This window comes from Numida meleagris, chromosome 2 (assembly GCF_002078875.1).
Source record: "Numida meleagris isolate 19003 breed g44 Domestic line chromosome 2, NumMel1.0, whole genome shotgun sequence".
Lineage (NCBI taxonomy): Eukaryota > Metazoa > Chordata > Aves > Galliformes > Numididae > Numida > Numida meleagris.
In genome coordinates this window covers 30812273-30834032 of record NC_034410.1, presented here as the reverse complement: position 1 = coordinate 30834032, position 21760 = coordinate 30812273, and the positions used below count along the sequence as shown (strand labels likewise).

Below are 21760 nucleotides of genomic sequence, written 5' to 3'. Positions count from 1 at the left end.
ACAGCCACAGGGGTAAAGAAAATAACTGCTTATCAAAAGTGAAAGATCAATGTCACACTGGGAGAAAGTTTTTTTTTTTAATTTTCTCTATGATAATATTACTGTAAAAGGGTGGAATTTGTTTACACAGAACTCAATGGTAACATTTCCATTGATTTAATTATGAACCTGACACTGACTTACAGATGCCTTGTGCTTGAAATACTTTGCTTGCCATTGACATGGGACAATTCACTGCCAGGGGACGAAGTCACTGTGCCTGTTCTGCCAGTTCTTCCTCTGAACTAGCCCTGTAAACACAAATAATCTTGACACAGCCTGGAGCAACAAGAGGAGTGTAATCACAAAAGGTCACAAACTACACAATAGGAGCTTGAGGTTTTATAGTTCTGAAATGAAGACCCAGCTTTCTTTGAGAGACAAGATTTGAAATAAATGTCTCTGGAGATTTAACAGAAAGGATACATTTTTTTTTCAATATTAAAAAAAAAAGTAAGTTTTTAAGCACTTCTAATTTGTTCAGTGAGGACTTCATTGTGGATAGCTCCTCACTTCTGTAGAGATCTGTAATTCCATGCTACAATGTCTCTTGATAATCCCAAAGTTTGCTGTTAATTCCCTACTGATAGTTACACTTGTATCCTCAAAACTGCTCTGTGGTTCAGTTCTTTTTATGCAACCTGTGTTTCTTTCCCCCAAATGATCCTGGGCTGTTCCTCTGTGCCCCCGTGGTAGGCTTCCTTTCAGCCTTCAGATAGCAGTGCACTATGGACTATTTCAGGTAGCATTAACCTTGAACTGGACTGAAAAGGTCATGGTATAACATTCAGTTAGCATCAGAGAATATATATATATATACATATATATATTTTTCCCTGGTAATACATTGACAAAGTCCTTTGGAGCAGCCTGTGTGGGTAATTATTCTTTCTCTGCTCTTTCATATTTCCTTTTTCTCTTTTGCTTCTTGCTTTACTTCTTGACTGCCATTCTCAAGAGAGGAAGAAAAAGGTCACATGAAGAGCATCCTTACGTTACGCTACAGTAAATAAAGGCTAACGAGCAGCCTTGCAGGAGAAATTCAATTTTGCATCACCCTTATTTTCTTCCCTTCTAGAGAATCAGAATCAGGAGTGATTTATATAAAATAGAAAATGTGACATTTTATCTGTAAATGCTCTAAGCTCTTGTTGTTTCCAAATTGTAGGCAGCTGTGATGGCTGCCCAGCTTTCTTAGCTTGCTAAGGAACTGAGTTAGAAATGAGAGTCTAGAATGGTTTTCTGCTAAATTGGGCACTTTTGAAGGGATGCTTATTTAGAACCTTCTAGTGTATCAGGTGAAAGGTAACAAACAAATAATGACAGGGAAACATCAGACCTGATATCCCTTTCTCTGAAGCTTGGTAGCAACACTGTGTTACACCTCAAGAAGAAGCGCCCTGGGGCCAGAGACTGCCGGCATCAAGGCCCAGTCATCACCAAGCACATCCACAAAGTAGGTAATTAACAAGCCACAATGACCGTCTTTCTGAACCACAGCTTTGTCATCTTGAATACTGTCCTCAGTGACATCACTCTCCTCTCCGCAGAAGAAAATTTTCTCCAGTTGTGCTATCTATCTGTATCTATACCATAGACACTATATATATTGTACTACAGTGTACTACCACCTATACTGTATGTCAGCTTCACTGACAGTGTTAGGATCTTTTCCTGGGAAGAGAGTGGGGAGCCAGAGCTGGTTGGCCATCCTGGGGCATTCCCACTGCTCGGGAGTTCAAGCTCCATCAAGATGACCCACAGTAAAGCTGCCAGAAACTCATCACTCTTTTTTACAGACTCAGAACAAGGGGGAATCTATTTGCTCCTGTCCCTGCTGTTACTATGATCACACTCCACTTCATAGTGGAGAAACTCTGTACAGGGAGGCATCTCTAATGGAAATTTTAGTCCTGGCTCTAAAAGGAGCCATGCAGTGGCCTCAGGCACTTCATGTGGCCTGGAATTGTTCTTAAATATTCACCAGAAGGTCACATTTTGAATGCTAACTTGAGATGCGCATTTCTGTTTCTCCACCTTCTTTCACAGTATTGTCTTAGATGTAGAAGGCCTGCAGATAGGTGTTTGACCCATGTTTCTGGGGAGTGCTGTTACACAGGCGATGACACTATGCCCACATAGCAGTGAAGCATATGAGGATGTCCACTGGACCAGGTTCTGCTACAATAAAGGTTATTGTTTTTAGGCTATATTGTCTGAAACCTTTAGCTTCAATGTACATTTCTCAGCATACACTGAATTGGCAGATGTAGATACCTCTTTCTCAGGCAGAATTTTATGCAATGTGGCAGGAATACGTTACAAGTTTCCTGGAAACAAATGAAATCTTTCCAAGAGACTGTGCAAGAAAGCACCAGGCGAAAAGCTCTGACATAAGACAACATGCTCAGGCATAGAAAACAGTTGGTTTTACGTAAATAAACTAACCTTATCCTATTACAAATAACCATTCACATTCTCATGGCTTCTCATTTCTCTCTGCTAATTTCTAACTTTCCAGTCTATTGCATTGTATCAACTACTGTTGATTTACAGTGCTGAGAAATCTCTTTTTTCTCTAACAGTTCATACCAAGTAGGTACCGTTTCTCTTAAGTAAATAGCAGTGTCCACACCATTTGAATTTTAAGCTTGGTGGTCTTATCTTTGGTTTGCAACAGAAGGCTATGATTATTGTCATTGGCAGTGTTTTTCTTGTGTCTTTTTTTTTTTTTTTTTTGGTGGTTTTGTAAAGGATTGAGCGGATGAAAGAGTTTATGTCTGGTTTAAATTGCTACAATGAAATTTCAGAATTTCAACTCAGTGTGCTAGAGAACATTTACAGTATGTTTTGAATGGAGTTTCGGGGATTTTATTCACAATCGTGTTTGAACTTACGAAGTAAAACTGGCTCAATATGGAGTATCAAATTAGGATGCTTTTGAATCTATTCCTATGCATAGATTTCTCAAAAATTATAGGAGATTATCCCACACCAGCAGCTTTTGTACCAAGGGATTTTGCCACGGTGTTCAAGAAGATTGGGAAAAGGCCAACAAAATCCATCCTGTTGATTTTCCCCACATTGCGAAACCGTTTTAGCTACGGGTACTCTAATAGCAGTGCTGGTAACCGTTTTGCTGGGAATGTTGATTGAAAAGGATAAAAAAGCTGGTATAAACAGAAATCTCTCAACCACGAGATTTGGAAGGGAATTGAAATCTTGCCTAGTTGTAGCTAACTCCTCATCCATGATTTCATCTTTCCTACTCACTGTTTTCCCAGCCAGCAATTCCAGAGCTATTCCCAACAGTGAGAGACAAATTTGGGTGTTGGAGGTGGGTTGGTGACTCTGGGACAGGCTGAGAGCAGGAAGAGTTTGTGGGCTCATGCCGGCTTCTGGCAGTGCTGCTGTGTGATAGAGCAGAAGCTGCGGCCTCTGGCACACAGAGAAACACGTTCATTTACTGACAACCGCACAGCCACCCACTTCCATGCCAGAGTGACAGCCCTTGTTTCTTTGCACTGATAACATCCAAACAGCTTTCTTCTCAGTTTCTCATCCACCTTGCAAACTGCTATTTGCAGAGGGAATGTTGAAGGAAGTTAGCTGTGAATATACTGCTCGCTGTTGCACACATAGGCTCTTTTAGCACCTTTTTAGGACAATCATACATGCAGGATCACAGGTGTGCCACCATTTTTCTGTCCCTTATTTTTAGAGTTCAAAATGCAGTGAATCTGACTTTTTTTTTTCTAGAGAACTCCTGGTTATTATGGGGCAAAGTATGCTTCTGCGTTCTGTAGGGAAGAACTTCTGTGTGGAAGCACAGCCCTGGGACCAAGTATTCTTCATTTCCTTCCTGAGTGTGAACAAAGCTGGCTAAAAGCTGCCAAGGAAGAAATTCATGAGCTGGGTGCTGCGATGGCAGCAAAGGTGCTGGGTGGTAATAACTGTGGAAGGGAAGGATCCTTGTGTATACAGTGAATGTGCTGCTGAGTGCTCTGATGAGGTATATCCAGCAGAACAGAAGGAAGCATAGCGCCCTTATTCCAAGATGAATTCCATTTAAATATTTTAAAATTTAAATTCCATTTAAATATTGCTCATACTCAAGCAAAGATGGACTGAGACTACAGGCACTCAGTGATGGCTGGAGTGGTCAGCGGGATGAGGAGCTTTGTGCTGGAGAGGAGCTGGGGAGCAGATGCTGCATTTAGGCTGGCAACAAAAAACTGCGGAGGGGATAGCAGTGAACACATGGGAATAAGACAGTTGTGAATAGAAATGTGATTTTCAAGTGAGAAAGTGCTTCCTAACCATGAGAATAAATTCCTAACCTGAAAAAAAGTTTTGCAGTGAGGTTGTCAGGCACTAGATCCAGCTTGGAGCTGGCTGGGTAAGCAGGGGATGGCCTGGGTGATCTCCAGAGGACCAGGCTGTTTTGTCCAGGTTTTGTGCTGTACAGGGAAGACAGATGGGAACAAAGCAGAACATGTCTTGCCATCTTTTTCAGTATTTGGCTCTCAGCTTGGCAGCAAAACTGATGCCTTCCCTGTGTTTTTGAAACAGAGAAACCTAGCAAATTTCTTATTGATTGTCTTTCTCCTTATCACTCATTTCCTCAATTTAGTTTTCACAAGATTCAGGGTTTTTTGCAGGAGAGCTGAGAATGACCAAATTAATGAACAAAAAGAAGTGTAGATGATTGGGAAAAATATTATTTTTCAGAGAAGGGAACAGATGAGGTAAAATGGAGAAAAAAATAGCAGAGGAGGAAGGAAAAAATTGAAAGAGGATTTGAAAGAAGATTGAGAAAAAAAGAGGTCAGGGGAAGTACAGTTTGCTAGAAACTTTCACAAATTCCAACTTCTTTGGCAGTTCCTGTGGCACACTCTCTAAATCATTTAAAAAGCAAAATGAAATGTGGAAACAAAGTTGACATTGCTTTCACTTTTGAATCATGGAATTACAGAACTGACAAAAGTCAGGGCACTTGCATGGGCAGAGACAGCAAGAACAATATGACTCAGCCCTCTTGCCCCAACTCCTGTAACCTAGTGAGCCTGCACTTCATCTGGAACATTCCCCTGAGGAAGAGGCAGTGGATCAGGTCCATCCATCCCTGAGACGAGCAGGAAAGATCCCCTGTTGTAACTTGGGATATCCTCTTCATTGCTTTTGTTTGTATTTGAAACTAATTTTCATATACTGGCAGTTTCTGTAGGTTAATCTGTCTTTTTTTTTTTTTTAAATGCTAAAGAGGTAATGAATCAATTGCATGGCTTCCAGTGACTAAGGCTCAGCTTGCTCTAAGCTATGTGTCCCAAAATATAAGTATAAACCTTCACCTAGCCATGATGCAATTCTCCTAGTGTGGCTGGTTGGATATACTGTAAGAGGCTGGAAGGCCACGGATGTCCTACTGCCCGGCAATTTGCCACCCCCTAGGTGACCTCCATGGCACAGGTGGCCCCAAGCAGCCTAGGCCTCTCGCAGTACCCACCAGTACTGCTGCTGTCAGCCTGTGCTATGAGCTCTGCACCCACCAGGCAAAGGGGACGTGCACTGAGGTGGCAGGTTCCAGGCCCCAAGACAGGGCGCTGAAGGAAGGTGTATCCCTCTGGGGAAGGCATAGAGTGCTTCGGGTCAGACTGCCTGACATAGCAGCAGGGAAGTACTCTGGCTGGGCAGCTGGGCATGGCAAGATAGGCCAAGTGAAACCGAAAGGTGTCTGTACTGGTACAGAAGAGCAACTCCTTGATGCTTTCTTCCCCCTGCTGTCGCACACTTGTTTCCCACTTTCACTCTGGTCAGCATGAAGTAGTTGTCTCATAAGGAACAGCCTCAAGCAACTGCAGATGTTTGCCTCTGACAGTGTCTTTACATCACCCACATTTCCTGTCAGGACATGTTGTCTGTCTTTCTGCACTTAAAGGGCCTTGATTCTCCTCCAAATAACTTCAAATTTGCTTTGCAGCCTCTTCTGAACATATTCTCTTGAATATGTTCCTGCTGCTTCCCCTTCCAATACCTTCTTCCAGTTTGCAAAGTTCTCAGTTGTCTCTGGATTTCTTTCTTGGGTCTAGCTTCTGCTTTGGGTCCCAAAGCAGTCCCCACCTATCTGATTCCCTTTCCCAGGTGTTCTGGCTGTCACATCCAACCCTCTGGCTGGGCCATGTCTGTCTTACAACAGATTTCAAAGAGGCTACTGGTATAGGGCACCCAAAAAGCAGTGAAAGCAAACCTTTATTAACTCCAGGATACCAAGGACTGTTCAGCGAGGGCTTGAAGCCAGTGCTGAACTTGTCTCTACCACTGCCTCACAAAGCACTGTGCTACCTCAGGAGGATCATGGCTGGTGCACTGACATCTTTGGACAGTAATAGAGCAGAAGTTCAGCCTGACTTTGGTGTCTGGTGGCAGAAAATGGGTGGATGGCCTGGGGATTGGGCTGGAAATGAGCCCGCAGGGGAAGGGAGTGGCTATGTTAGGAGTTGGCCATTGGCAGCATCACCACTCATGTGGGCTGCATGGCGGACAGCTCTCGCGGTCCTCAGGCACATCTACCAAGCTGAGCTAATTCCTACAAATGGCAATTGTATTCCTGATGTTGGAAGCATTGCCTCAGGGGAAGGAGGGATTTGTCAGGTATTCAGCATGGTGCTGCCTATACACATGTACTTAGGTAAGACTAGTGGTTGTTGCACGTGTCCCTGTTTTCCTCAGGAAACTAATTTCTGGATGTACTTGCAGAGAGTGTTTACCACTGCTTAGGGTTGGTATCAGATTATAGTTTGGCCCCAGATTGAAAGCAGCCGGTGGCTATGATTTTTTTTATGTTGTCTGGTTGCACATCAAAGGAAGCAGTGAAACAGATGATCACTCATGAGATAGTGCCGATGTGTGAGATCATAGTTCAATACCGATTGTAAAGATTTGAGACTGGTTCAGGAACAAGCCAAGTTCCAGCCAGCCCAAGTAGATACATAAGAAGAATGCATCTTAAACTGATGGGTTTAGCAACGAGAGCGGGATGTTTAGAAATTATATGCTTATGTCTGTATATGAAATGATGCATGAGGACATGTATGCTTAGAAATTACATCAGGAAGGACTTGGGTGTAGAGAAATTGTCAGAATTGTTGGGGTAGATGTTCTAAGAGACCTTAAAATGTCTGGAGGTAGTTGTCTACTAATGTGGCTGATATGAACAGTGAGAAAATGAAAAGAGTACTTGAAATGAATCAATGGCAGGCTATGCCTCCACTTGAGATGATAACAGAGCTTCCAGAAGGTGTTGTCAAGCAAGGAGACTGAGACCCCTGTGTTATTCATTTATCAGCATGGCCTCACTTCAGCCTACAGCAAATATCACTCTCCAAACAGTTTTCAGGCATGACCTGGGGGTAAGGACCAATTGGTATTTACTCCCAATAGGTATTTTGTGAGCACCAATCCTGTTTTGGAATGTGAGATGGCTTAATAATATGAATTTGGGATTCACTGCCTGCAAATGATTTTAGCCATGTGTAATTTTATAGCAGAGATGTAGCATTAGATGTTTGGTTCTTGGCACCTAAATAAGAGAAAACAAATAATGGCCAAATTCTCTATGAAATGTGAAAGCCTGGACATGAAGTAATGGAGCCCGTCTTCAGCGGTGAGAAATAACTAGACTTGCTTGGCTCCTGAGCAGAAAGTCTCACAGCCTAGGCACACCAGTGGAAGGCACAGCCCACGTCTGCAACCCTGTGCTGGGACCTACCTTTCTTGTGAGACCCAGCAGAGGCCAAGTCATGTTGTAATGTGCCAGATCCATCCTTTGTTGTGTGTCCCATGTTTGCATTGGAGAAGTCAAAGTCACCCTCAGTGCTGGCGGGGAAACACCACCAGTCTGTGGTAGGATGGTCCTTTCTTCATACTTTGTCTGGTTCTCAGGAGGAGATCTGTCAGTAATGATAGGCACAGAATGAGGTAGATCTTAAAATACTGGGAGCACTTGGCTGCATGTGGTCCTTTCAATGAGGGTCTGGCCTGAGGCAACGCACAGTGAGCAAGGTCCTCACCAAAACCTTGCTGGTAAGAGGGAATGTGGTAGCCAGTTTGGGGTGCACTGCCAGGTGTGGAAGTTCGAATGAGTGCTGCAGCCTCTGATCTGATTTTGCTGTGCTGGTTTCTGGATGATAGGTATTATAACAGAAGCTTCAGTTAATTAATAGGAGCTTCAGTGTAATTACCTAGGTTGTAAGCATAGGCTTTGGTGAGCATAGACCCCATAGGCTCAAGGTCAGAGAAGCCTGTGCTTCAGTTAGTCTCCATTTAAGACAACAATTACATGCACATAGAAATTAAACTGTACACCTAAGATCCATTAGAATTGAGTTACTTAAATGTTTTATTGATCCTGTTTAGTCCAGTCATCATTTCATTTATTACTTCATGAGATCATTGTAGTGAATGGTCATGCTAAGTCGTGGATTGAAACATGACTGAGCACCTGGTAGGAAGGCAGGGCCGGCCCAGGGGAGCTCAGGTGCAAGCAATGCACGTGAGTGACCAGAAGGGTTGGAGTAAGGATTCAGCCCTTCCCAGACCTCATTTAAGGGTTGGCAGTGGAGGTGAGGGCAGCTTTCTGGAGATCTCTGTGTTCTTAAGTCCTTCCAAAGGTGAGTGGCATCTTTCCTTTATCTCTGTGTCTACTGCTGTTGCGTTTGGGCAGATCCTTACTTGCTGTAGTCTGGGATCTTGCTGCTCTGGTGTCATTACTGTGCTTTCCGTTGTGTTACAGTTGTTGTCTTCAGGCTGAGCTAGAATTACAGCCCTGTAATGTAGGGACCAGATTTTACACCTACGTGCCTAAAAATATCAAAATAGTGACCATAAAACCCAAGGTATATGGTTTGATGTTATACTTCCACTACAGACTGTGAAGGAACAACAGGGAAAAATACATGAGATAAAAATTGTTAAGAGAGATGTTTGCCCTCCAGCTGGTCTACGTTCTTGTAAAAGAAATAACTTACGTCAAAGTGATCTAAACAGAGATCAGCAAAACAAACTAAAATGTCGCTCTTTAATGTAAAATCACATTTGATATGGATGTAGAACAGCTGCATGCTAAAGGAATGACTTAATATTTCATTTTTCTTTCTGTTCTTTTTACAGCCTTCACAGTAGTGTTATTAATCTACAGCTTTTGTCTGGCAATTAAATGGTTAGCTCTGGTAAACTGTGTCTCACATATAAAAAAGTATCTTTTGTCATATCCTCTTGGAAAAACAATCAGGATAAACTGCAACTGGCAACTCCTTTTGAAATGTGAATTACTTTCTAAGTCTTCTGAGAAAAGAAAACACGATTTCAAGCCCTATTTCCAGAAAAACAACAAACAAACATGAAAACAAACTTACATTTTACACGTATGCTTTTAGAGAATAAGTTTTATTTCTTATTACCATTTTATTTAGAAATATAATTTGATGCATACTTTAAAAATGAAATAAAAAATAAAAAGAAAATGCTCCAAACAATTCACTCAACCCCTGTACTTGTTTTGGCCTGGCTGCTTGCATAGTTCTAGTAAAAAAAAAAAAAAAAACCACCTAGGGAAACTTTCTCTTCTTCACATACTGTATCAGAAATCTTCGTCCTTCCATTTTCGATTTGATTTCAGATGAGTTTACAAGAACTATTTCCTGGACCTTGTGCTAAAGCCCTTTCCTCCACCTCTCATTCTGCAGATGTGATTCACTTCATGCTTTCTGAACTGAAAGGGTCTTACTTTGACTATAAGTTTCATTGTGTTCTCTGGACTTGATGCAGGATTCAGAGTGTAACTCAGCCAGAGAAACACTCTCTTTACTACTGCTAAAAAACAGGAAGAAATATACTCTTCAAATCCCTTATGATACAATGGCCATGTAAGTCCAAGCTGTTGGAATGGCTTGAGTGCTGCCAACTGAGGATGCTGCCCAGAGATGGAAGAGTAGTCCTCATCTCTGATTACCCCACTACATTTAGACCCCTTCAGACAAACCTCATCACCTTTCTCCTACGTCTGCTGGTGCATGAAAGAAGCGAACTCAGGCAGCAATTCCATTTCATTTTCTACACTGGATGGTTTTGCAGTGTGAATCCTCTTGAGGGGTTTCAATACCAGTATTGTCAGGTGTGCGGACCATTTGTTAAAAAAGCATCCCAGAGAGCAAGAAGCTAAATACATATTTAGTATTTGCTTATTTCTATGTTTGATTTAATGAGGGCACTCTGAGTACTATTGAGCTGTTCTTCAAACTCCTACCTGTCAACAAAAGGGCTGATGATTTATTATTGTTGTTACTATTATTATCATCACCATCAAAAGTTCATCCTAAGCTCTCTGAGGATATTATGGTTCTAATAATGGCATCAGTAATACTGGAACTCTTAATAAAATACTGGGAGGTTATGGGGCTCTATAGTGGGTGAGACTGTAAAGAAATGCTTGTCCTCAGTGCCTGTGTAGTCATTCTTCCTGAAGATAAACTCCCCCAAGCAGGAAAACAGAGACTTAATAAATTATTTTGGTATAAGATATGTGAGGAAAATCACTGGCAAAAGGAAGTTAGATGCTGCATCAGGTAAGCATGAAGACTTCAGGCTATCCTTCAGTGGAAAGAAACATTTTTTTGACAGTGTTAGCTAGTATAGCTGAATTTTTTGCTTCAAAAAGTCTCAAATGTTCATTTTATTTCTGTCTCTCATGGTACTAACACACAGCATGGATTAATGAGAATTATAGAATTTTCAAGAACTGAAAATACATCAAGGAAAATATAATTCTGTTTCCTGGATGCATTCAGTATTCTGTTGTGTGAGGGAGTCTGGGATTCCCCACCTGGTGAGGCTACTGGTGTGTTCAGGAATTAGTAAACTAGAAGGGAGAGGTTTTTTTTTTTTTAAGGCATCAATGACAGTGGTAGGCCCATCTCCCATAGGCATTACAATTGCTCTTAGCCACCTTTAAAAATATAGTGGTTCTCCAGAAGCTTGCTGAAGGAGACTCCAAGCAGAATGCATTTTCCAGAACAGAAGTGTGTGCTCTCCTCAGCTAGGTCTGGATGTCCTCCAGAAACTCACAGTGACGCACGTAAAGGTTCTGAGGCTCACTTAAGAGCAGAGGAAGTGTTTCCCCACTGATGCGATGTTTTCATTTCCTTCTCGTGGCAGTTGACATGTGCTCCTTACAGCAATGTGTTCCTTGTAATGGATCTGCATTATTCCTTGGGAAAAGGGGAATGTAGAGGGTGTTCATGAACAGCCACTTGCATCAGTGAGCCCATGGTGATATGTTGCCTTCGGTGACAGTTAGGAACTACTCAAAGCTATGAATTTTGAAGTTTAACTACCTAGCTAACAAAACTATCTGTAAAGGTGTTCAAGTTCTTAATGTCTCCTTGACACTTTCTTGCGGTTTTTCTCAGGCTTTGGGGAACAGTGTTGTACTGCTGGACCGAAGCGAAGAAATGGTGATGTGACTGAGTGAGCAAACAGGTGTATAGTCGTGTAAACCCAGACTGAACTTTGAGCACCTAACAGAAAGCAGACCAATCAGACGTGGGGAGATCTGGATTTCAGGTGACAAAGCTCCCAGCCCTGGTTCATGTTTGTACCACTGATAGAGAGGGGAACAAGATGAACAGGGACAGGGTTAAGAATTGCAGGGCTGGAGAGATTAGAGTTGTCTTTTTGTTTTGGTGTAGACTTTCCTTAACACTTGGTAAGCTACAGCCTCTGTTTTGGTTAGTACTGGAGAGATGACTGCTTCTCAGAGAGGACTCGTGAGAGGGGAAGATACGGGCAGCTCTGAGCCAGTAGCCCCCTGGAGAGATATCAGCAAACTCACAGTGGTCCTTGGATGACCTCCAGCAGTTAGACTGGAGTCACTGTAAACATGAATCTCATTCACTACTGTAATTCAGTGGTGAGAAGTCCCTGCTCCTGACGCTTTCTTCCCACAGCCTGTTTCTTGGCTGATTTTCTGGCAGTGGCCCATAACCAACAGCATATTCTAACACGTCGCCAGGGTTTGTCAGCAGAGACCCAAGCTTAAAAAAAAAAACAACCCAGTATTTCTCATGTTGATCTTTCAGAAGATGTCAGAGTGCTGACCAATGAGACTTGAAAGAGTTAGGAAAAAGCAATAAGGAAGGATGATGTGAATAATGTTGCAGATCCCCTCCTGAGTTTCATGGATTTGTAGTAAGTCCTTGGCTTCATGGTTTTGCATATTGCACTATTTCAAAACTCATGAAAACACTGTCCTCACCAAGCTCCTCTTTTCCTGCTGCCTATCACACAAAACATCCAGAAACAGTTCATAGTTACCCAGGTCTCTGTAGATCACAGAACCACGCTTGTCTTCACTGCTGCAGTATGTCACCTTCCCCCTGCCTCTGTATTTGCCTTCTGCTTTTCTGCTGTATCTTGGATTATAAAATCTGTGGGGTAAAGTTGACTTCCATGTGAGTTATAAACTATTTACCACGAGATTTGCTTCTGGCTGGGGTCTCCAGGCCAGAAGTGCTTTAACATGAACAATGAAAAGTGCTATACAGTGACTATTCCCATTTCCTTAAATGGGAGCAGGACAGCTTAGCAGTCAAAAAAAATCTCCTTTATCTGCTCAGTCAGTACCGTGGACTAGTTCAGAGCAGCCAGACCATGGAGAGCAAGGGCCTAGAGAGCAAACAAGGCTCCTGTGTGTAGAGACAGTGCCTTTATGCAACGAAGCAGAGATTCTGCAAAAACTTGCACAGAGCAGTGTTCTATAAAGGGATGTAACTGATGTTCTGAGTTAAACCTGAGTAACCCTAAGTAAGCTGATTAAGTATCATCAACGAAGCATTATAAGAGGTACCTTACGTGAGTTTGCAGTAAACAAGAGAGAGCAATTAGACTGGATCCTGTCTTTGCAATGTCTTTCTTGGGAATGAGACGTACTCCTATGTGCTTTTGACTCCACGAAGTGAAAGGTGAAGCTGTGCGATCATCTTGGAAACACCTTTCATTGCACCCTTTGGTGCCCTCATGGTGGCTCTCAGAAAAGCTAACGTGATTTGCTGCAAAGTATAACCTCTTTTCAGGGTATTCTTCTCCTGAAAACACCACGGGGTGAAGAGCTGTGTTGCATGCTTCTATCCTATAAGAAAGGGCTGAGGGAATTGGGGATGTTCAGCCTGGAGAAGAGAGGGCTCTGAGGAGACCTCATTGCAGCCTTCCAGTACTTGAAGGGAGCTTACAAGCAGGGGGAGGACTGGCTTTTTACATGATCTGCTAGTGATAGGACAAGGGGGAATAGCTTTAAACTAAAAGAAGGAAGATTTAGGTTAGACGTTAGGAAGAATTTTTTTTTATTTGGAGGGTGGTGAGGCAATGGCACAGGCTGCTCAGGGAAACTATGGATGCCCCATCTCTGGAGGTGTTCAAGGCCAGGCTGGACGCGGCCTTGGCCAGCCTGATCTAGAGGCAGGCAATCCTGCCAATGGCAGGAGGGTTGGAACTAGATGATGTTTGAGGTCTCTTCCAACCTAGGCCATTTTGTGAGATGAGGTTTTCTTCCTCATGTGTCTTTCTCCTGTGGAAGAACAAGGGATCCAGGTCTGTGCTACCATGGATTATACTAGTGCGTGTGTTGGGGGCTCCTCTGTGGTTAATAGCCCTGTTTTGCTAGGAACACACTACAGGAGATGCTGTAGAGATTGGTGCCAAAAAGGACTTTGTAAAAAGAGGAATAATGTCTCCCATTTCTGTCATGCACCTGAACCCATACTGACTACACAAGACAATATGAGTTATCTCTGCACCTCTGTAAGCAGCTGCCCTGTTCTCAGGGCACACGCTGTTAAAGGAAAAGCAAAGAGTCGGGTGAGTGCACCAGCCACATTCCAGGTTTTCCTGACTCATGGCTGTGTCCCAGACATGTTCTCTAGGGGCTTCCAAGCGAGTAATGTTTTCTGCTGAGTCACAGCATTACAAAGTTTTCACCACATGATTAATTCTCATCTCCCTCATTTTTAAAACTTGAAGAAGAAATGTAAACCTCCTTCTGATTTCTGCTCTCTCCTACCCTGGGGAAAGTGCCTGGGTCGTGGAAAACGTAGATTCTGCCCAATTTTATATCACCTTCTCTCTTTCTTAACATCTGCTTGTAGCCAGCGTTATCTCTGGGATATGGGAACCTTTGGGAACCTCCAGCTATAGCACTCACTCCCTGTCTTCTTAGCCAGAAGACAGCTGTCAGTGCCTTGTGGGGATTTTCTTCAGCACAAAGTGCTGCGGTAGCAAGATGCTTGTAACACTCATGCTACCTTTGCTGCTCTTACTGTATGTTGCAACAGCTTGCAGTCTGTTTCCACAAACAAAGTCACATGGTAAATACCTCTTGACATCAGCAGGTAAGCTTTCCAGAGCCTGCAGCCAGGAATCCAGGTCCTGAGCTGGGTTTTCTTGCTCTGGTGTTATGGAGCACTTGGGGTGTGTGGCATCCATGCACTGGCCATACTTCAACTGCAGACCATGGCCTCCTGAGGGCTGCACCTTGCTGCATGTCATGTCTTTTCAGCACCATCAAGCAGTATAAGCTGAGGTAGTTTGGGGTCAAAAACAAACCCTGAGGCTCAAACTTCACATTTAGCAATCCAGATGATGACAGCTGCAAGTAATTGTTTTCCTATTTATCATACATTTCAAGGAGAAAAGTTGTTTTTTATCTAAAATTCTATCAAAATCCTATATGGCTCAGCCTGTGAGGTCCTGCACAATGAGAAAGTGTAATAATGCCACAGCACACAGCATCTGTCAGCCCCTGAAAGTGCCACAGCTTAGTTGAGTGTTTCAGTCCAGAACCTTGTGTTTGTGGAAGGTGTCACTTTTTATGCTGGAAGGGGAAGGAAAAGTTCTAGATGTGGAAATGGTTTGATTAAAAATGGAAAAAAAAAATGCAGTACAGGTACAAATCATGCTGCTACTGAAAAAATAGGAGTTCATATGCCAGCTGGAGGGCCATTACAGTTTAGCTGTAATTGAAACACAATCCCTAATTTACTCTGTATGAGGTTGATGTCACAGCTGCCTTATGCCACCCCTCCTTCACCCCCTGCTCCCTGCCTGGCCAGTCCTGACACAGCTGCAGCTGTCACAACACTTGTGCAAATAGAGCATTAGGATGAAGGGATGTCTGGATGCAGGCCAGACCTACCGTATTCAATGCCAGGAGGAAAGCTCGCTGCTCAGGAAGGTGGGGGGAATGTGAATGAAATTTGGAAACTGTTGTTGTGTAATTTCCAAATACCCTAAACGTGGACAGAACAAGAAATGGACTTGATTAGTAGAACGTTTTTTCAAACCAGACCTCCCTTGCCAAACGTTGGACGTCAGAAGCAACAATTTCAAAGCTGTGAGAGAATGGCCAGTGTCACTGGGAGAGGCGTGCCGAGGAGCAGAAATTCCCAGGAAGTGTGGCATTGCAGCCACAGTGAAACAGGAGCCCAGCACGCAGCGCCGCTGCTTTCACATCCTGTTATGTTTCAAAAACCCTCTCACAGTCTCCCTGAAAGTGAATGGAGTGGTATTGTTCCTGTTATTCAGCAGATGCCCGTGGTTTGTTTCATTTTGGAGGAGAAAGGGAAGAGTGAGTGCCATCTCTTCAGTAGAGAGCAGAGGTACCTGCTGAGGGGGAAGTGAAGACCCACAGCCTTGCAGCTGGCTGAAACACATTTACTGTATTTCCAGGGAAGCCCCTGAGGAGAGGAAAAAGGGGGATGTTATCCCCTTATCTCTCTTCCTAATTCGCTGAGCCCTATTATCTGATATTTCACAGGCTCAGGGTGACTCACCTGTCTGAAGTTTGGCCTGAAGGTGTTCTGTGTCTCTCAGAGCCATGGCCGGTCAGCGGAGCGCTGAGGTGAAGGAGAAATGCAAGAGGAAGTGGTGGTGATTTCTCGAGAGCGAGAGCTGGGGCTGTTGATGAAGCTTTCCAAGATTGTGCAGGGTCATCTCCTGCTTCCCTTTTCTGTGAAAGAAACTGCTGCGCTGTACTGTACCCTGGGGCATGAAGCAGCAGCAATCTCTGGCTCTGGCAATGTCGCAGGCAGCCCCCAGCAGGTCAGCTGCAGCCATCCTCCTCGTTGTGGGAGCAGAGAATTCCAGGTGCAAGGAAGAAGTCTTGTCCGAAGACACATGAGGAATGAGTGTCAAAGCCCACATGAAAATCCCTGAGGCCAAATGTTGTCTTCAAAAGCCCACGTTACCAATTATTTGCATCTTAGTGATTATTTAACTGATGTTATTCTATAAACATCAGTTATTAAACATTAGAGAGAAGGGATGGAGAGTGGTTTCTCTGTGCCAGAGTCTGATGTCAAGTATTATTCAGGCTTCTGTAGGAGCAAGAAACCGTGCATCTCAGATTACTTGGCCAATCTGTTGTCAAAGACTTTTGGGGAAAAAAAACAAGCCAAATTTTTTTTATAAGACTCTAAAAGGCTGAAGTCTGTTGTGGAACTGCCTGTAGCCTGCAAAGTTACCTCAACACATCACATTCCAAGGTGAGAGCTCCAGCATCTCTGGCTGATTTCCCAGTAGGTGTGACCCCGCCTCAAACACTGTGTGCAGGTTTGGGAGCCATAATATAGGAATGATAAAAAGGTATTAGAGAGCATCCAAAGGAGGGCTATGAAGGTAGCAAAGAGTCTGGAGGGCAAGTTGTATGAGGAGCTGCTGAAGTCCTTTGATTTGTTTAGCCCAGAGCAAAGGAGCTGAGGGGAGGCCTCATGGTGGCTGCAGCTCCTCACAGGGAGTGGAGGGGCAGCGCTGAGCTCTGCTCTCTGTGACAGCGACAGGGCCCGAGGGAACAGCATGGAGCTGTGTCAGGGGAGGGGCAGGTTGGGGATTAGGAGAAGGTTCTTCATCAAAGCATGGTTGGGCACTGAAACAGGCTCCCCAGGGCAGTGGTCATGGTCCCAAGCTGCCTGAGTTCAAGGGGGCATTTGGACAAAACAGGGTTTGGATGATGATTCTGTGTGGAGCTAGGAGTTGGGCTTGATAATCTTTGTGGGTTCCTTCCAACTCGGGATGTTCTGTGATTCTATGTTTCACACTCATCTTTACTGATTTCTTGAGCCAAACAACAATTTAATTTTTCTTTGCCTGAAGTTACAGTTAAAGGTAATGAAATCTGAGACCTGGAGGTTAGTCACAAAGTGTGAGGGTAACTTGCTGCCTGTTCCCTACAGATGGTGTTCCAATGGCTGGAGCTTCTTAAAGAAATAACTATACTCTGAGGCTTCACCTGTTAGATTTGGTTAAGTAAGTTTTGCCCTGGCAGCACAAGCTACAAAGGACCTCAGCCAGCTTTAATCAGAAGAGATACAGAACATGTTGCATTTAGCAGATTTTTTTTTCTCAGCATCATAGAATATCCCAAGTTGGAGGGGACTCACAAGGATCATTGAGTCCAAGTTCTGGCTCCACATGGGACCGCCCAAAAATCAGACCGTATATCTGAAAGCGTTGTCCAGATGCTTCTTGAACTGCAGCAGCTTGGTGCTATAACCTGCCCTGGGGAGTCTGCTCCAGTGCCTGATTGCCCTCTGTTGAAGAACCTTTTCTTGTTATCCAACCTGACCCCGTCCCCTGAGCATCACCCGAAGCTGGATTCATTACACCTGGACTTGTTACAAAAATGATCTTGTTACTATTCACTCTATTATAATTGACTCCCAGGCGTTTGGAATTTAAACACAAATACATTAGGACTGCAATAAGCTGCTTGTCATAGAACTAAATGTTATACTCCATTTTCCCAGCTCTAGGATTTGCTGCAAGCCACGCTTACAGCTTTTAAAAGATACCGAACTTTTTCTCAGCTAGCATAGACTCCATCTCAACCAAATGGACTTCTGGTATTTATTATTTCCAGGTCTTGTGGGCTAGAGCAGAAGTAGAGATGGCAGCCTCTGACAGATGTTCTAAGACTTACAACTGGAAGATATTTAAACCATACGGCAGCCTGCAAGCACCACTGACACCCCCTCCACAGCTGTGTTTTCAGAAGCCTGTCAGTGCAGCAATGATTTTTCCTTTAAAATAAATATATGTATATTATTTTGCAGCAATTTAACAGGGTCACAGACACTGGATAAAACTTGATAGGACCCTTAAACATTTTGGGGTTTGTTAGGAATAATGTGGGAATCAGCCATGCTATTTCCTATGATCATGGCTGATTGTTTTCTCCCAGCATCACTTCTTCCTGCCTCCGTACCACACTATGTGACCACAGTTATTCAGATTGGTTTTTGGTCCTTTCAAAGAGGAAAATTGTCCTGTTTCTTGATATTTTTCCATGCAGCCAGGAGTGCTTCATGTTAACACTGGTTGACTTCATGTCACACTGATGAGTTCTTAATGTTTCTGTCCTAATGGGAAACTCTCACTGAGAAAAATCAGGCTTCACTTTCATGACTAACAGCAAGGATTAACTGAAAAATAAATTTGGAAAAGCATATTCTGGAGTGAGAGAGATGGAAATATGCTGGTTCCCTGGAACTCTGTGGTGGTATAAACCTTCCCTAGTTCTCATGTCGGCTTGGTCACATTCAAACAGGGTTGTGATAGCTCTGCATGTACCAGCAGCAGAAATTTCTGGGTTAGACTGACCTGGCTTGCTGCCACCTCTTTGGCCATGGAAGCTGTTGCTGAATTTCCTTGAAGTCAGTGAGATTACGTTGGCTAAGCACTGCAGCTTCCCAGCAGTATGCTGGAGGAAAGGACCTGGCCACTCAGTCTTTTATGTTTGGCTTAAAATCAGTTGAAATTAAAAGCAAATTCCATCCATGATGAACCTCTCTGAAACAGGATGACATTTTTCTTCAGTGCTGCAGAAGCTGGATATGCTTGTGATAGCTTCCTGTTTGACCTCTGTACTAGTTTTTGGGTAGTAATGGGGATTGAGTCTTGGTGTGCCTAGTGTATCCTGTATGCATATCTCAGCTGTTGGTCTTGCTTCTTATCTCTTCTTATTTACTTCTGACTCTGTAATAATTGTGCAGAATTAAGTGCACAAGGAACGTTGACTGCCCCTTGGGATCTAGGTTTTTTGTTAGATTGATTATGTCAGAGAACATAACTCTGGCAATCTGGGCTTCAGTTTTGAAAACCTTGCAGTGCCTCTTCCAGTAAATCTCACCCCATAGAAATCACGTTTTCAATAGCTCCTTCAGTTAAGGAGTCACCATCTTAGGAATGACTTATCTATTCCAATCCTCTGAAACTGGCACCTTCCAAAACTCTTCTGGAAACAGTGACCTAGCAGAAGTAGGCTTCACTGGCTCTCTAGACTCCCTCTAGTAAGTTGTCTCTTCACTCCTCAGTGCGTTGTGGAGTTTCTCTAGATTAAATTGTATTTGTCTATTTCTGTTTGGTGTCACAGACATTAAGGCAGCTGGCTGGTTTTGGCACAGAGAAAGCAGGTAGTATGTCTGTATGCTGATAGGGAGCACGTTGTTCCATTAGACATGGTGGAACACACTGCACACCAAGTCAGCATGAGGACTGGCAGGACTGCAAACACTCATAGTGTCCTTCTCCCACATGGGGAGTAAAGCAAGTCTCAGCTACAGAAACAAGACAATGCTCTCTAATAATATTTAATAGATATCTTTGTGCCTTCCTATGTGCACTGTCCTTATTCCAATTTTTTTTTAAACAGTCTTTTTCCTTCCTTAGTACCAGAATCAAATTGGAGCAAGAAGTCTCTATTTGACTGCCAAAAGTTCACAGGAACAGTGGATGCCATGATTTTTCTCTGATTTGCTGGGCAGTATGGGCAACATGTGTGTGAGTATGCTGGTGCATTTTTGCTGCCTCATCACAGTTTTGGCTTCTAATCAGGGTGAATGATACAGTGGTATTCTGACTCCGGTTTCTTTTTCTTCTCTCTTCTATCACTCTGTGAGCTGATGTAACTGTGACATAACAGTGTGCTCACCTACCTGATGTTCCTCCATGATTCATGTACTAACTAACGGGTGTTCTGGTTGTCCTGGGCTGTGTCAGGCCATGAAGTCAGATGTGAGCCATTTGCAGGGAATGGCTTAACGTGCTCATGAAAGATCTGCATGTACTAGCTTCTAGCAGTCTGACTCATCCTTTTCTTTGGCAAAAAATAACCTCCATGGCTTTCAGAAAACAGACACTCAAAAAGCATGTCTTCAGAAGAAAAAAAAGCAAAACCGCTAATTGCCAATGAGTGGTATTTTTGCCATGTTATTCCACTAGTGGGATATAATAGCAGAAGGATCACTCCTAGGCTGACTGTGGAAAAAAAATGACAGTAGAACAAAGTACATTTGCATCAATGAACGCAAGATTAGTCTTCTAAAAGGATGTTGCATTCGCACCTCTTTTGAAAGGGGGTAGTTCAGTAGTTTTGTGGGGAACATGAGGGCTGGGAAGGCTTCAAGTGTGCACCCTTAATTCATGGGCATCCCAGGTCAGCACCAGACTGACTCTGTTTGACTTCTACATAGGAGGGGCTAAGAGCTCCAGGGTGTTAAGAGCTCCAGTTTGGGGTAATGATGAAAGGTCTGTGATGTGACTGGTTTCTTAGCTGTACCAGAGTTGTACATACAGGCACTACGTATCTTCTTAGGACCATCTGGAGTACAAGGAGCATGAAATGACCTTAGATATGCTGCAAAAACAACTATCCCCAAATGAGTTACTTGGATTGAAAAACTGCTTTTTTTTTTTTTTTTGGCAGTGGAATACTGCTTTTTGTAATTTTTTTCCAAAAAATAGGCTTTCAGAATATTTTTCATTTCTTAGAAATTACGTGGGTTTTTTGGACCTATGGAGTAGGATTTTAAAAATAGCAACATGAACTTCTACTACCTTTCTAACAGATAATCAGTAGGTTTTATTTCAGGGTAAATTCCTGTCTAACTTACACAAGACCCTCTCTAATTTCTGCAGTGATAAATGCCAAGGGAATCCTAAGAACGAGGAAATGTCCTGAGTATCATCGGAACTATTGTTTTGGCCAAAATAGTCAAAATATTTTTCTTAAGATATTTATGAACCATTTTTACTGTTTTACCTTGTGTAATATTGCAGCAAAACGGATTTAGCCTTTTTCTTTTTTTTTTTTTTTTTTTTTTTTTTCAGAAAGAATCTCCTGTAAAAGTGCTTTAAAAATCTTGTGGATTTTCTGTTGTCTCCAAGATTCAAACATCTCATTCAGTCTTCATGCAAAGTTCTGTACATACGTTCATGTTTTGTGGTTTGGTAGTAGGTTCCATGTTTAACAAATGTCTTATTACTCCTGCTGCTGTAACACCCACAATAAATACTATGATATCTCTCAAAAAAGAAGCCCTGGCTGATGTACCATAATTAAGTTGTGGGACATTATACATAGGAAATGCATCCTCCACTGTACATTTTTGAAAAGAGTTTGTGTCCTTCTTAAGGTTTGTATAATAGTCTCTTAAAAGCAAGTTTCAATAGAATGATCTTGGGTCTAATTTCTAAAATCTTACTACCTGTGTCCTGGCTGAATTAAGAATATGATTTAAGAAGCATCTGACAGCTGCTTCCCAATTTTAATTTAAGCAAATATTACTGCAAGCCAACTGGCTGTGCAAAGTGCCTTGAGGATAACTGAAGCCTTTTATTC

The 21760-nt window shown here is 42.9% G+C and overlaps 1 long non-coding RNA gene across 3 annotated transcripts; it reads left to right on the top strand.

The window, feature by feature from the left end:
* LOC110395018 lies at positions 8665–21456 on the top strand. 3 transcript variants are annotated; one of them, XR_002436104.1, is made up of 4 exons: positions 8665–8708; positions 11505–11658; positions 19810–19920; positions 21250–21456. It is a non-coding gene; the product is annotated as an uncharacterized LOC110395018 (long non-coding RNA). The 3 variants fall into 3 exon arrangements; XR_002436103.1 differs by lacking the exon at positions 21250–21456 and adding an exon at positions 21058–21207; XR_002436102.1 differs by lacking the exons at positions 19810–19920; positions 21250–21456 and adding an exon at positions 15902–19213.